At 44.3% G+C, this 13666-nt stretch overlaps 1 long non-coding RNA gene across 1 annotated transcript; it reads right to left on the bottom strand.

Moving 5' to 3' along the window:
- Positions 1-5719: 5719 nt before the first annotated feature.
- Positions 5720-12756, bottom strand: LOC309538208. The gene is made up of 3 exons (XR_014222129.1): positions 12676-12756; positions 7191-7330; positions 5720-6139 (listed from the first exon to the last, which is right to left on the bottom strand). It is a non-coding gene; the product is annotated as an uncharacterized lncRNA (long non-coding RNA).
- Between the last annotated feature and the right edge of the window lie 910 nt (positions 12757-13666).

The following is a 13666-nucleotide window of genomic DNA, read 5'->3' on the forward strand; positions in this document are numbered from 1 at the left end:
CAACATTCAACTTCATTGGATGTCCTCAAGTTTTAATGTTATGAGAGAGAGAGAGAGAGAGAGAGAGAGAGAGAGAGAGAGAGAGAGAGAAAGAAATATTATCTACTTTCTCTACCCCGTGCATTATTTCATAAACTTCTATCATGTCACCTCTTAGAATTTCCCACCCCCCTTTTTTCCCTGAGAAATTAAACCTGGAGCTTGATAGCACTTGAGAGGGGATGGAAAGGGTGACCTTTCATTTTGATGAGCTGATCTAGTTTTTAATCATAGTGACTTCATTTCCCAGTACATTCCAATTGTAGTTACTGTATTGGGGGGGGCAATGTTGAAGTAAACCCACGGGTTGTCGCTCTCCCCTGAGTTTTGGCTCTGAGAGCAGGGCATGAGCAACAGAGCTGGAGCAATTTTCAACCACACTGTATATGAAGATGAGGAAAGGAGTTTGCCATTTTTAGATTCCCCGTTATAATCAATAGGGGCAAAACAGTGCTTTGGACTTAAAATATCAGATTTCAATCCCAGTAATGAAGTGAATCAGAGCCACACAGTCTAGCTTAACTCCATTAATTTCAAGGGGGCTTCTCTGAGCATGACATACAGTATAGCTAGATAGATCTCATATGGTTTCACACTGTTTTGGAGGTTTTTAAGCAGAGGGTGGATGGCCATCTGTCATGGGTGCTTTAGTTGAGATTCTTGCATTGAACAGGGCTGGACCACTAGGTATCTTTTCCAACTCTATGATTCTATGAATGCAAATTCAGGTCACTTTATTAGTCAACAAACAGAGGAACAGGGTCCAGAGTCTTGGTTTGCCAGCATCTTTCAGGTTCTTGCACTTTGAAAACATGATGTGTTGAAACTGAGTAGTCAAATCTTTCCATGGCATCAAGATGTGATGGTGGGAAACAATTCACCTTTGGACATTCTGCCTGTAACTCAGGTATTGAAAGCACAAGAGCTGCTGGAAGAAAAGTCAGCATCCATAGAACAAAAAGTGCATAAGCTCTGGAAATATATTTTCAACGTAAAGACAGGAATGAAATACTACATATGTTGTCTGTATCTGTTTCATGGTCCTGTTTGCCTCTATATGAAGAATGCTGTGCAGCTTTTCGTCCAAACCAAATTCTCAATAAAAACATTTCCTGCATATTTTCTCCCCACTGCCATGATTAGGACATTTTTTCAGTTCAAAGATTATGATTTCAAGCTAATTGTGAAACTTTTATCCTGGATGTGCAATGCACAGCTGGACAGCATGGAGCCAGCTCTGTCTAAAAATTAGCAAAGGCAGCCAACTATTACATGAGGCACATTAATTTAAAATACAGTACTTCACAATCAATACTAATCACGACCTTTTCTCCCCCCTTCCCATTCAGATTTCAAACTGTTCTTATAACTTTTCTCTCTCTCTCGAGGTAACAAACCAGCAGCACCTGAATTCATTACAACCTCATTAATTATGCTGCTTATATAAAGGGGAAGAGACTTCAATCAGATGTGGTAACCTTCTAAAGTACCTGGGCAGTCACTTCCCAGAAAATCAACCCCAAGAATCACACATCATCTATCCTCTTAGAGATGGCTTTTCAATTATTTAGCATAAATGAACAAAACTGCAGCTGATTAGGACAACTAAAGATTATTATGCTTATTTTTGAAGTGGCAAAGACATGATGAGATTGAGGTGGAATAATTTTGCAGAGTGGATACTTTTCACTAATGCATCATGGGTGACGACTGATTTTTGCTATGCCAGGGAGATTGTTTGGGGATCAAGGTCACCCTGCATGTGACAAAAATGTATTGCTGTCTGGGATTTCCATCTAAATGCTTTTGGCTCTGACTATTCATTTATTGTGGTGTTGCCCAACTGGATAAAAATGTGGCTAGCCATAAACTCAGGGTTGTCTAGCTAGATAACCTTCAATCGCACCTTTAGCTGTGATTCCTGCATTGCACTAGAATTGCTGACAGGTGGCTGCCCAGCCTCTGTTTAAAAACCTCATATGAAGGAGAATCCACCACCTTCTGAGGCACTCCATTCCACTGTCAAACAGCTCTTACCATCATAAAGGTCTTCATATTTTTTTTTTAGTCAGAATCTCCTTTCTTGGAATTTGATTCCATTGGTTCAGGTCCTATCCTCTGGCGCAGGAGAAAAGTTTGCTCCATCTTCCATGTGACAGCCTTTCAGATATCTGAAGATAGCTATCCTGTCACCTATCCGTCTTCTCTTCTCCAGGCTAAACATACTCAACCCCTTCAAGTGTTCCTCATAATGTTTGGTTTCCAGACCCTGTATCATCTTGGTAACCCTCCTCTGTACACGATCCAGTCTGACAATATCCTTCTTAAATTTTGGTGCCAAGAACTGGACACAGGACTTCAGGTGGGGTCTGGCCAAAGCAGAATAGAGCAGATTTATTACTTCTCTAGATCTGAGGATTGTTGTTGTTGTTGTTTAGTCGTTTAGTCGTGTCCGACTCTTCGTGACCCCATGGACCAGAGCACGCCAGGCACTTCTGTCCTCCACTGCCTCCCGCAGTTTGATCAAACTCATGCTAGTGGCTTCAAGAACACCATCCAACCATCTCATTCTCTGTCGTCCCCTTCTCCTTGTGCCCTCCATCTTTCCCAACATCAGGGTCTTTTCCAGGGAGTCCTCTCTTCTCATGAGGTGGCCAAAGTATTGGAGCCTCAGCTTCACGATCTGTCCTTCCAGTGAGCACTCAGGGCTGATTTCCTTCAGAATGGAGAGGTTTGATCTTCTTGCAGTCCATGGGACTCTCAAGAGTCTCCTCCAGCACCATAATTCAAAAGCATCAATTCTTCGGCGATCAGCCTTCTTTATGGTCCAGCTCTCACTTCCATACATCACTACTGGGAAAACCATGGCTTTTACTATACGGACCTTTGTTGGCAAGGTGATGTCTCTGCTTTTTAAGATGTTGTCTAGGCTTGCCATCGCCTTTCTCCCAAGGAGCAGGCGTCTTTTAATTTCGTGACTGCTGTCACCATCTGCACTGATCATGGAGCCCAAGAAAGTAAAATCTCTCACTGCCTCCATTTCTTCCCCATCTATTTGCCAGGAGGTGATGGGCCCAGTGGCCATGATCTTTGTTTTTTTGATGTTGAGCTTCAGACCATATTTTGCGCTCTCCTCTTTCACCCTCATTAAAAGGTTCTTTAATTCCTCTTCACTTTCTGCCATCAAGGTTGTGTCATCTGCATATCTGAGGTTGTTGATATTTCTTCCGGCAATCTTAATTCCGGCTTGGGATTCATCCAGCCCAGCCTTTCGCATGATGAATTCTGCATATGAGTTAAATAAGCAGGGAGACAATATACAGCCTTGCCGTACTCCTTTCCCAATTTGGAACCAATCAGTTGTTCCATATCCAGTTCTAACTGTAGCTTCTTGTCCCACATAGAGATTTCGCAGGAGACAGATGAGGTGATCAGGCACTCCCATTTGATCTGAGGATTATACTTCTATTAATGCGGCCTAGGATAGCATTCCCCCCCCCCCCGCTGCATTACTCTTTTGACTGTGATGTTAAGCTTGTGGTCTACTAAGACACCTAGATCCTTTTTCACATGTACTGCTGATATAGAAAAGTTGGCCCGGAAACATCACATTGCCATAAGATAAACATGTGGAACCCTTTGAAGTAACAGAATGATGGTGGTTTGAATGAAAAAGGGTGGCCAGCTAAATCTGGGGACTCTCTTCTTCTGTAGTTTATATACTTTCACTCAGTGTAAAATGTGCCCAATATGGGGACACAAAGGTTTGAAGTTCCTGAATTGTAGTTTCAGTGACAAGATGAAGAAATCAGAACATATTGGGAAATGTCACATTTACATTTTAATTAAAAAATCTGAACTAGGGTTTTTTTCCCCCCTTCCATTCTTTCGTTCTGGTAGAAACTCAACATTTAGCCAAATCAAAACTGCACCACGACTTGGGATGTATACTGAGAAAGAAATACCTTTCAGAACACGAACACACACACACGGTTTTGTTTAAGTGGGGTGGCCAGTCTACTCTGCTCTGTCCACTCACCCAGTCCGATAAATTTCTTTAATGACTTATCCATTTTAGATTTCCCATCTGCAAGTTCTTACTGTCAGTATGAATTATTCTCTATGATGCGATTCTCCCATCAACTGAGACAAAGTATGCCTGTTGTAGTGTTCTGTTAACATGACATGCTTCTCATATATCTGTATTCCAAATGTCAAGATGATGGGCTACAGCCAGCCAGAAGTGTTCCATTATCAAGATTTAGGGGAACAATTCACGCTGAAAGAGTGGGGTAGGTGAAACCTTTTTGTTTGATCTGCCATCTCTAGCGCAGTGTCAGTTCTGAACAAGTTCTTTATGTGATGGAAGCTTTCCTTGCAAGTAGACTCAAAGGTGTTTAGGAGAATTTATCTGAGGCGGTTTGACTGGTCTGTTTAAGGTGATGTTCATTCCAAGAAGGGTACCTTCATCTTGGAAACAATGACCCACTGGAAAGCTTTTTTTTTTCCAAGAGGAAAATAATGTTGGTAGGTTGATAGATTTATTTAAATATCTATGAACTGTATTTCCATAGAAAAACAACAAGGAGGCTACAACAAGAAAACACAATACTACAGTCATAACACCACTTAAAAGCATTAGGAGCATATTATTAAAAATTCTCAAGATGTTCACAACCATGCTCGGCTTACTTAATTGGACCATCCCATAGAGAAGTAACTGTTGCTTGGCAGATCTTGTACTTTAGCAAGATTTATAGACCACTTAATAATAATAATTCTAAGTGGTTTACATAAAACAATACAAAATATTCATTAAAAGTAGTGATAAATACAAAATTTTAAAACTGCAGACATAATAAAAGTATCAAAATATAGACAAAAAATCAATCACTTTAAAAGCAAATGTACATAATAAAATTACATGTCAAGGTAGGCATGTCTAAACAAAAAAAAGGTTTAAGCAGGAATCAAAAACAGTACAATAAAGGCACTTGCCTAATATCAATGGGTAGGGAGTTCCAGAGAATAAGTCCTGCCACACTAAAGGATTGCCTTTATTATAACATCACAAGGAATATAAAGTTACAATCCTGATCTGAGTGGCTCCTACTAAATATACATCCTACTTTCAAACAAAGGAAGAGTGCCACCAAATTACATTACAGTGAACTTCCAAGCTTTGATGAATGTTAGCTTTCATGCCTGAAGAATAGCAATCCCATTCGCAGATGAATTCCATGCACACATCCAAAAGAGAGAGGAGATTTTTCACACTCTTGAGTTTTCAGACTTCATCTGGGGCTGCCAGCATGCACTAAATTTCAGACGTTCATTGTAACGTATATGTTAATTAGTTGGATTGAAGGACGAGGATGTTAGATTAGATGCTTATACCCTGCTTTTATATTACAATAATGCACAAAATGGCTTACAATACAAAACAGAAATGCAATATAAAATACTGAATGCAGTACAAAATATAATACACAATAGACTAAAGATTACATAATAAATACAATAATGTCAAAAACAATTATCTTCCAGCTGCTGGGTCTTTTGTTTTTGCTCTCCTCGGTGCAGCAGAGGCTCCCGCACTCCAACCAAGATCCCCCACAAGACCTCCCCAAATACTTTCTCCCCCACCCAAAGTCAGCATTAGCCCCGCACATCTGGGGGTCTCCCAGCCCACCCATCTAATGTTCCAGGTGATCACCCTTGGTCAAGAACCTCCATGCAATCTGAGAGAAACTGTATTATAGCAGTCTCCCCCAACCTGAACTACAACTCATATCAGCCCCAGCACCATGTAATTGTGTTGGCTGGGGCTGATAGGAGTTGTGGTCCAAAACATCTGGAAGGTACCGTTTGCAGGAGGCTGCCTTATAGCATTGCAAAGGATGCTGGGATGCCCCCAGCCTTGTCCTATGCCATGATAACACAGGGTAAAGGTTTTGCTCTTTTTGCACATTCATTGTCTCCATTTTCAGATAAATCACAGGTGTAGTCTGTTACACACATGCATTCCACTTCTCGACAGTGAGAAGTTTTAGTGGTGCCTTTTCCTTGGAATGGAGTTCACTGGAAACTGATGGTGCTTCTATGAAAAAAGCTTTTATTTATGCATAAATACATAGTAAGGATCAGATCATGGCATTAACACTCCACTACAGTGGTACCTCGGGTTAAGTACTTAATTTGTTCCAGAGGTCTGTTCTTAACCTGAAACTGTTCTTAACCTGAAGCACCACTTTATCTAATGGGGCCTCCTGCTGCCGCCATGCCACCGGAGCACAATTTCTGTTCTCATCCTGAAGCAAAGTTCTTAACCTGAGGTAATATTTCTGGGTTAGCAGAGTGGGTAACCTGAAGCATATGTAACCTGAAGCGTATGTAACCCGAGGTACCACTGTAGTTACTTCTTTCCCCATTACATTTTAGGAGGCCACCAGCACCGTCAGATACTTCCAGGGATCAACTAAACCTATTGTATTTCTTTGTTCATCTCAGAATTACAGGGTTAGCTTGTCCCCTCCCCCCGGCCAGGCGAGGGGACAAAAGGATGAGTCTTCCTCTCTGCACAAACACATACACCTCTCTCTTCCAATCACAAGGGTACAAACTGAAATAATAACCACAAGCTAACACTGGGCATGCCTGGGCACTTAATTGTCAGTGCAGTTCCCACACTCTTGCTGCATCTAGATATTTTACAGTCAAGAATCACCGGGTTAGAAGAGATCCTCTTCTCATTCAGACCTTTGGGATGTGAGACAAGACCTTCAGTTCACATTTTTAAGCAAACTAGTACGTCAACCAAAAGATACCCTTTGAAATTTGCAGTTCCCTGAATATTGCAACGCAGTTCTCCAACCAAGAAACGCATGCCAGAAAACATATGTTGGGGAAGAATAACAAACACAAATGCATATGTTTGTGAAACTAACATACTAAAAATGCAATATATTAAGGAAACATTGTCTGCAAATATGTGCAGGGGAGCAAAACCCAAACTGATGCAGAAATGGGTCAAGAATTTCAGAGTAGAAAAACGAAAAACTGAGGAAAATAATAATTGACAAGTTCATCCATCTGTGTAATCAGATCCACCCTCAGACCCACAACACTACAATTAATCCTTTCACAGGCACCTATGATCAGCAGAAGGGCTCAAGTGTGTCCATTTCCTTCTGGGGGAAGTTTTCACTCCACTGCCTTGAAGATGTCCCAAGTGCCCACAGCCTCATCTCAGTTCCCAGGTCAATCTTCTGGGTCCAGAAGGCAATTACCTCTCTGTATGTATGTCGTTTGGTATTTCGTCTTAGCTGATAGCCAGGGGGGCTGCTGCAGTGCTGTCACGTTCTCCAGGCTTCTGGGTTAAGAAGCAGTCTTGGGAAAGTCAGCTCCCAGGTACCTCCCAGGCAACCCCAATAGTTCCTGCTTTGGAACTTGGTCACAGCATGGGAAGGGAAGTCTCGTATACATGTGAAGTATTAGAGCATGCTTTTCGACATACAGTGGTGCCCCGCAAGACGAACGCCTCGCAAGACGGAAAACCCGCTAGACGAAAGGGTTTTCCGTTTTGGAGGCGCTTCGCAAAACGAATTTCCCTATGGGCTTCCTTCGCAAGACGAAAGCCCATAGGGAAATCTCCGGGACAGCGGGGAAGCACAGCGCATCTTCCCCACTGTCCTTGGACCTCCTCCGAAGGCTGGCGGTGGGGCGGAGAGACCTCCTCCCACCGCCAGGCTTCGGAAGGCTGCTCCGAAGCCTGGTGGCGGGAGGAGGGCTCTCCACCCCACCGCCAGGCTTCGGAAGGCTGCTCCGAAGCCTGGCGGCAGGAGGAGGTCTCTCCACCCCACCGCCAGCCTTCGAAATGCTGCTCTGAAGCCTGGCGGTGGGGCGGAGAGACCTCCTCCCGCCGCCAGGCTTCGGAAGACTCCTCCGAAGGCTGGCGGTGGGGCGGAGAGACCTTCTCCCCGTGCCAGCCTTCGGATGGCTGTCCTGAAGACTTGCGGTGGGAGGAGGGTTTTCCTTCCCACCGCCAACATTCAGAATGCTGTTCTGAATGTTGGCGGTGGGGAGGAAAAACCCTCCTCCCACCGCAAGCCCCGGGAACAGAGGAGAAGCGCTGCGCCCCTTCCCCTCTGTTCCCGTACCTGTCCTGAAGGCTTGCGGTGGGGAGAAAAGCCCTTCTCTGCACCGCCAGCCTGGCAAGCGGTTTCCATAGGAACGCATTAATTGATTTTCAATGCATTCCTATGGGAAACCGTGCTTCGCAAGACGAAAAACTCGGAAGAAGAAAAAACTTGCGGAACGAATTAATTTCGTCTTGCGAGGCACCACTGTATAAAGCTTGGGACCCAGATATAGACCTGCCCAGCCCCTGGAGGCACTGGGGGATGCTCTTCTCATGGTGACGCAGTTCTCTCAGGTACAGCATGTGGTGACTCGTGAGAGGGTGTTCTCAATAGCAACAAGCACATCAACTATGGAATGCCCTCTTCTTTCAGGTGTGAGCAGCACCACCATTGATGACAATTAACCACCAAGGATTTGACTAAGATGGTGCCCCTGGCTTGGTTGATGCGGTTATATTGCTAGTACACTGTCTGTTTTTACACTGAATTGAATTTACACTTATTTATTTCATTTATTTATTTCATAAAATTTATACAACGCCTGATTGTAGAAAGAAAACCTCAAAGCAGTATACCAAAAGATAACATAAGAAAAGCAAGAAAGATTTACAGCCATACTTTTAAAAACGCAGAAAAGTTATTACTAAAACAGATTAAAATTACCTCAGCTTTCAAAGCATCTGGGTAGCCTTGTCTAAACAAGAATGTTTCAGCAGGCACCAGGAAGGGTAAAGTGAAGGTACCTGCTGGATTTCAACAGGCAAGGAGTTCCAAAGTGAAATACAATTTTCTTGTATTGTTTTCATGTTTGTTTGTTTTTGCTCTAGAATGGTGTAAACCAGGCTTCCTCAACCTCAGCCCTCCAGATGTTTTGAGACTACAATTCCCATCATCCCTGACCACTGGTCCTGCTAGCTAGGGATCATGGGAGTTGTAGGCCAAGGACATCTGGGGGGCCGAGGTTGAGGAAGCCTGGTGTAAACAATGAGTAGCATATTATAATTTTCCTTTTTTTAGGGTGAAGGGCGGAGGGAGGACAAGGAGATTCTTCAACTCCCACAGCTCTGCTGCCATCACCAGAAAATGGCAGCCGCCTCTTTGGGCACCCTGGCTCCAGCAAGTTGAGTTTCCAGAGCTATTCAGGCCAACTCCTCAAAGAGAGGCTTCCTAATGGCTCCAAGCAGCTCATTATTTATTTTTTTCATTTTCATTGGAAAAGAGCATAAATGAATAAACAAGCCTATCTCCCTCCCTCGCTGTCAGGAAGAAGAAAAGCCCATCCTTCCTTACATAGGGAAGTGACACTGTGGATTAGCCCCATAGCCTAAGAAGAAATCCTCCTTGGCTGACATCACTACTCCACATAAAGCAGGCTGCAATGCTGCTGTCTTTTTGATCAGGGGGAGGGGGGCAATCCCCCACCAAGGCCTCTCTTCCCCTGACAGACTGCTTGTCCTTTTTAATGCTACATGAGAGCACCAGCCGGAGTTTTCCTCCCCTCGGAGCTAGTGGCACTGATTAGAGAGGCTGGTGGATGCCTGGGGGGGACTCACTTCTCTGGCCAAAGCAACTCACTCTGTCAGGCTCCCTTCCCTTTTCACATTATTATTATTATTATTATTATTATTATTATTTGATTGAATTTATATACCGCCCTATACCTGGAGGCCTCCTTTATAGGCTGGGCTCCCCCTCACAGGTCTCCATTGCTTGGCTGACCCTGCAATGCCAGTTCTCCTAAATAAGCATCCTCTCCGTGCCTCTCAGGTCCTCTGCTTAAACCGCTACCCAGTTTTGTCCCATCTAGTCTAGGAGCATCCTCTTTGACTACAAGACTTAGAGTCCAGCAGGGTCAATATGTTAACCTTCCAACAGATCTTGCTTGCCCATCTTGCCCATTAGATTTCCAGGAGAGGCCCAAAGTCCAGCACAGAGCAAGTGTTTATTTTGACTCACTAGCATCCAGCATCAGCCAAACTCTCTCTCGTGCGCGCGCTCTCTCTCTCTCTCTCTCTCTCTCTCACACACACACACACACACACACACTGCTCACATACACAGTCCCTCTTGACCTATTGTTCTGTCTCCTGGGATAATGTGGCATCAAGCTAGCTGAGGTGAGAAAAGGCTCACCCATGTGTCTCTATGGCAACCTCTTTAGGCTTGTGAATCGCAGTGCTTAACTGGCCAGCCAAAGACATTAACAAGGAACTGGACTGGCCGATTTCCTCTTATAGATTCTAGCCCATATACACAGGATCACAGCATTGGAAGGAACCCAGGGTATCATGCAGACTGATCCTCCAAGCTCATATCGATACACTTCCAGATGCTGGAAGGATGTTCAGATTGTTATGTAAGCGAGCCAGGGTAGTGGTAGAGAGAACCTCATGTCTTGGCAAATTTGATGTCTGAGCTTGCTTCTTTTCTTCTTCCCTTCCCATCCCCTTTTCCTTTCATGTCAGGTCTTTTTAGATTGCAAGCCTGAGGGCAAGGACTATATAATCTTTTATTTATTTGTAAGCTTCTCTAACTGTATGCTCTGAATGAATGAGTAAACAAACACCAAGTTACTTCTCCCAATCTGCAATTCCTCACTACAGAAAGAGCAATTCTATACATTTCACTTCTTAAACTGTCTCGCTTTCCCCCTTATATGGGACCAAGAAAGCAGCTGCAATTAGATTAAATAAGTTAATCAACTAAAGTGATAGTTGATTAACTGATGAAGCTGATGTAAAATGGCGAGGGAATGTTTTAATCAGTGTGTGGGTACAAATTAAAAATACCCTTTTATTTTCTGTGATTTTAATCCATCTGAATTACTTTAGCAAGAAATAAAGAGGGAGGAACTATAAACGGCTATTTCCAACTTGTATTTATTAAATTGCAAGTTACCTTTCACATACATCCATATTTCGAACCAGGCAACTTTATTTAGGGTTTTCTTCTTGTTTTGTAAGATGCAGAGCCATTTCAAAATGATTGATTGATTAATCAATGACTTGATTGCACAGCAGATGATTAATCAGTTAAAGTTATTTCATTCTGCTCACTTTCCACATGGATGTTCTCTTTGCACAACAGAGCCCTGGCCAACAATGCCTAGTTGTTGTTTTTATCCAGTGTTTCTTGAGAACTTGTTCCCTACTGAGGCAGCTATGACCTTAGCTAGTGAAAACCAGCTTCAAACCCTTACGCATAAGGACACAAGAAGAACCTGCTGGATCAGACGAATGGTCAATCTATTCCAGGGGTCGGCAAACTACGGTCCCCCAGCCAGGTCAGACCCACTTGGGTCCTAAATCCAGCCCACAATGTGAAGCCGGAACCCACCACGATTCTGAGTCTCCCAGCGATGGCGACAGGAGGAAGAGGCCGAGCGACGGCAGCTCTGCCAATCAAACGCCACACCTAGTTTACCTCAGCATGGTGTGGGGACGTCTCTGCCAATCAAACGCAGCACCTAGTTTACCTCAGTGACGTTTGATTGGCAAAGACATCCCCGCACCAGGCTGAGGTAAACCAGGCGTGGTATTTGATTGGCAGAGCTGCCATTGCTTGGCCGCTTCCTCCCACTGCCGCCACCACCCTGGTGCTCCTGTGGGCCAGAGAGCAGAGTGGGTGAGCTCGCTCTGCCTACCCACTTCACAAGAAGAAGAAGCTTCCTCTCTAGGCAGGGAGGAAGCCCGTTTTGTGCCACCACCACCAGCGAATGAGGCAGGCGGCAGACTGAGAAGGCTGCTGGGGCTGGGGGTGGGTATGTGCAGTGTGCATAGGAATTCAGAGGGGGGGGAGAGAGTCCGGCCCTCCACAAGGTCTGAGGGACAGTGGAACGGCCCCCTGCGCAAAAAGTTTGCTGACCCCTGATCTAGGCCAACATCCTGATCTCACAGTGCCCAACCAGATGCCTGTGGAAAACCCACATGCAGGACCCGAGCACATGAGCTCTTTCCCTTCCTGCAATTTCCAACAACGGCTGCTCAGAAGCATTAATGTCTCTGGGCATGGAGGCAGAGGATAGCCATTCTGGCTAGTAGGCATTGATAACTTTATCCATGAATTTCTCCAGTCCCTTTTAAGCCATCCATGCTTGTGGCCATCACTTCCTCCTGTTTAAGAGATGGAATGAGGATTAAATCTGTGGATTAAAATACACCTCCTATCCCACGTGTGTAAAAGAAATATGAAAAGTAAGAGGGCTGTGAAGCCTTTTTAGCAGGGTAAAACACTTCTATGTTTTGCAGCTTACTAAAGCTTAGGAATAAGGCAATTACACCTCTTTATCCCATTTATTTGTGCTCTCCTGACCTGCCCCTCTTCCCCTCAATTGCAGAGAATGAACCACGTGTTTTTGTAAGATAAACAACATCAACAAAGGTTTATCTACATTTCAATGCAGGCAGCAAATACAATACAGGTAAGAAAACCTCTCAGGTACAAAATACTAAAGTACTGAATTTGTTGTGTGTATCTGGAGCCCCAAGACACACACCTGATCAGCTTGGAAGCATGGTGGAGAGACAATCTCCTCAGAAGCAGGAAAAAGTATAAAAGATTATCTGCTTTGTTGCAGAATTCTCCTTTGTTACAGAATTCCTGCCCAGAGGAGGAAGGGGAAGTGACCACACAGAGGATCTTCTCTAGGAAGCTTAAGAACTCTCCATGTAGTAGCCATGCATAATTTCATAAACTTCTGTCATTTCACCTCTTTTGGGCTTTTCCTCTAAACTGGAAGGTCCTCTATGCTGCAGCCTTTCTGCACAGTGGAATTGCTCTGCTCCCTTGATCATCTGACCTTGGCTGATCTTGCGAAGCTCATAACTTCTTGGCCTGACCTACTGCCCTTGAGGAAAAGCTTGCTGCTCTTTGGGTACAGCATCTCCTATACATGTAGAAGGTGCCAGAATTGATCCCTGACATCTTCAGGAAGGACTAGGAAAGCCTCCGTCACCTGCTGCCAGTTAGTGCGGGCAATACTGTGTCAGATGGCACCAGGGTCTGACTCTGTGTTCAGTAGCTTTCTTTGGTTATACAGGGGCAGAGCTTTGCCTTCAGAAAGTCCCAGGTTCCTTTCCTGGCATCTTCAGGTAGGAATGCCTGGCACCCTGAAGAGAGGCTGCCAGTCAGTGTAAGCAATACTGAACTAGATGGATTGGTTTATGTCACAGGTGACAGAAGAGGAATGGCACTTTCAGGGATTTGCAGGACATGCTACTTCTTTCCTGTGGATAATTTTTCTTCTTCCTATCCCCTGAAACTAAAACATGGGTGTTGTTGTTGTTGTTGCTTAATAAAAGTGTTTGCTCTTTGCTAAGCTTCAGCTGCAAATTCCAACAAAACCCCTATGCCAAGTAGCTGGACAGAGCCAGGCTGAGAGATTGGGTAGCCCTTCCTTTGGTATCCTAGCAACTTGCCTCTGCCTGGAGGCAAGAGGTAGTTTTATCCCAGATGTCCACCACCACCCCAATACATACACACACACA

This window comes from Podarcis vaucheri, assembly GCF_965113315.1.
Source record: "Podarcis vaucheri genome assembly, chromosome: 7".
Taxonomy (NCBI): Eukaryota; Metazoa; Chordata; class Lepidosauria; order Squamata; family Lacertidae; genus Podarcis; species Podarcis vaucheri.